A 3203-nucleotide genomic window follows, 5' to 3' on the forward strand; every position below is an offset into this window, starting at 1 on the left:
TGTACAGAGAAAAAAAGCCTCCATGGGAAAAACTATCACAGGAGTGGTTTCAAAATGTTGAGACCCTGGGAGCAAACAGCCTAAGTGCTGAATGCAGGAGAAATTACCCCAATATTCAACAATAGTCTAAACCAATATCAGAACAGCTGCTCAAATTCAACACAAACTTGTACTCAGTTTCACACAAAGATTGAAATCTACACATTATGAAGCATATTTTACACTCCTCTTACCTTTGGAATCTGTTTTTAGATAGCCTCATTAAGATAGCAATATTGGAAGTCAAGTGGAGACTTAGCACTCATCACCTACACTATTCACCTCTGAATATATTAATTAGCACTCATTTACAGGTTGACAACATTGTGGGGGAAGCCCCATTCACACTTGACCCTGCCTTGTTGTCATAAAAGATGTTAGAACAGCCTCCATGTGAAAAACAATCACAGGAGTGGTTTCAAAATGTTGAGACTCTGGGAGCAAACAACCTATGTGCTGAATGCAGGAGAAATTACCCGGATTTTCAACAATGTGATAGGTTGACAAAATTGTGGGGGAAGCCCCATTCACACTTGACCCTGCCTTGTTTTCATAAAAGATGTTAGAACAGTCGCACACCAGCTCAGATGAAATTAGTTGCCCAAACCTGACCCACTCTGCAGAACACACACCCAGAAAGCCCAGTCCCAAGAGACAAACGTGAGGATGAGAAAGAGCCGAAGATGTATTTCCCCTTTTACGTGGGAAACCTCAGTGTTGGCCGATTTGGAAGAGGAACTACACAGCAACAGAAACATATCAACTCTCCTGAAGACGGGGGGGACGCTGTTGAAGCACTGAATAGAAACACTTAATGACTTTAAAGGGAATGACCAAGCCACAATAAATCTCCTTTTTGTGGGATCTGCCGTCTCCTCTCCCTAATTCCAGTGCCTCATATCGAACACTGAATGTTCCTAGGCTCCAGCCCTCTCCAATTAGGTCACACCTAAATTTGGAACATCACCTACACTATTCACCTCTGAATATATTAATTAGCACTCATTTACAGGTTGACAACATTGTGGGGGAAGCCCCATTCACATGATGAGTCACAAACTCCTCCCACCTTTGATAGGCCACAATCAAGCTAATGGGCCTATGGCATCATCATGGAGGATAAATACTGCAGGTAAACTCCACTGCATCAGTGTGTTTTCAATTCTGATCACACACACCACCTCTTTGCCATTTTGGAAGAGAATTTCATCGAACCTGTAGACTTCTGAAGAAAACTCTTTTTTGAAGTTTCTTGCTTTTTTAAAAGGATTTTTTTCGCCTGCTATTTCTATTTCTATTCTTTTTTGGTTTATTTTCTTGCTTTCTCTCTTCCCAAGAGCTTTGTTTTTTTTTTTCTTCTTTTTGTGAAAAAGACTTTTCTGAGGACAATGGCAGGACAGGCTGCAAAGTAAGTACCAATTTGTTTTCACTAGTTGAATTGTATTTTGCTTGAAACATGCAAATGTGGCTGCCAGTGCAGTAAGTGATATTCACTTGAAAAGATTTCTTAAAATAAGTCAGGGGTGGTTTCACTGACTGTCTACTTTCTCTCTTTCTCTCTCACAGCTCGGATCGCCGCATCATCCACTGCCTGCTGTGCGAGAAACCCCAGGAAGTACTGTCTGCCCACCTGGCCAGGGTCTGCATGAAGCGCAACACAGTTGTGGAGAGGCAGGCAGAGCTGCAGAGGGCCAAGAAGTCGATGAAGGATTGGACCCGCCAAGGCAGAACCTGGGACTACGCCGAGATGTGCAGGCGGTACCCCCACAGGCCTTCCAGACTGGCTCTTCTTGAGGATCTTCGTAGAAGAAACTTCTTCGTCCTCAATGCCCCCATGGACGCAGACATTGAACCCAGCGACGAGCAACCATCAACTTCAGCTGCTGCCGAGCAAGCCCCCATCCCGGCCAGTGGCAGCACAGAAGAAGACCGTAGAGGCGCTGAAGAGACCCCCGGCACTGATTCCAGTGAGGATGCTGGTCCAAGTGACCCAACATGGCAAAAGTAAGTTCATCACCTCACTCAACACACACAAGTTCAATCAATGATCTTTGGCTGTGAACATCTGTAAGTTCCTTTGAGCTAATTTTCTCTGTATTTTCTCAGGGACACGGCCCAGTACCAGACAACCCTGAGGGTCAAAATGCAGCAGATGGGACTTTATGAAAAGTTCCCACGTGAAGCTACAATTTTGACGGGGTTCAAGCAGTACCTGACTACCTCTCTGCTAGTCCCAAACTGCCAACAGGAGGTAAGATCTAACCACATTTTATTTATTTATTTAACCTTTATTTAACCAGGCAAGTCATTAAGAACAAATTCTTATTTACATCTTACACTATAGTATTCTGCTCTCTGTGTTGCTCTTTGCAGCCTGTAGACTTATTAGCATCTCTATAGTGTGACAACAGGCTCATTGACACACGCACACACCCCCATACACACACAGACTGCAGCTCTGTAGCAATTCACACTTCTTCTCTTCCTCTTTCATCACAGGTAGACAATGTCTCCAGGATGCTCAGGTACATCCAGCCGAGCGGGAATGAGGTGAGCATGGACTTTCTCCTGAAGAGCACGGAAACCCAAGACTTCCTTAACAGACTGAGAGTAGTGCAGATGAGTCCATCCACCATCATCAACTACATACAGAACATGATCCGGTGTGTCCAGTATCTCAAGACACGCCTGGATTTGGCTGCAGCGGACCCGGACTTCCACAGGAAGTGTCAGGCATACATTGAGCTGCTCAACACCTTGAGGAAGCCAGTGGCAAAGGCCCTCAGCAAAGCCACATGCCAAAAAAGGTGAGTTGTTAATCTCCCTGCTCTACCTTTCCTTTAATGACTTCTCTCATGTGGATAGTACTTGGAAGGCTGCCAGGATTATGTGATACAGAAAAATCTCTAGCTCTCCTCCTCATTGGTGTTTTGTTTTATCTTATCATTCTAGGAACGACCGCTTCATTCATGGCCAGGTGACTCTCCATGACTGCCAGAGAGTCCTCCGCGAGTCAAACAAGGACATGCTGGGCATCTACGGGAGGCTCCTGCAGCACCAGCATGTGGAAGAAGAGGAGAAGACGCTGTTCCGCTACCACTGCGAAGCCATCCTGATCCTAAAACATTTCCAGAGACCCGGAGCAGTGGAGGGATTGACAGTAA

Source organism: Centroberyx gerrardi, chromosome 21 (genome assembly GCF_048128805.1).
Source record: "Centroberyx gerrardi isolate f3 chromosome 21, fCenGer3.hap1.cur.20231027, whole genome shotgun sequence".
NCBI classification, from domain to species: Eukaryota; Metazoa; Chordata; class Actinopteri; order Beryciformes; family Berycidae; genus Centroberyx; species Centroberyx gerrardi.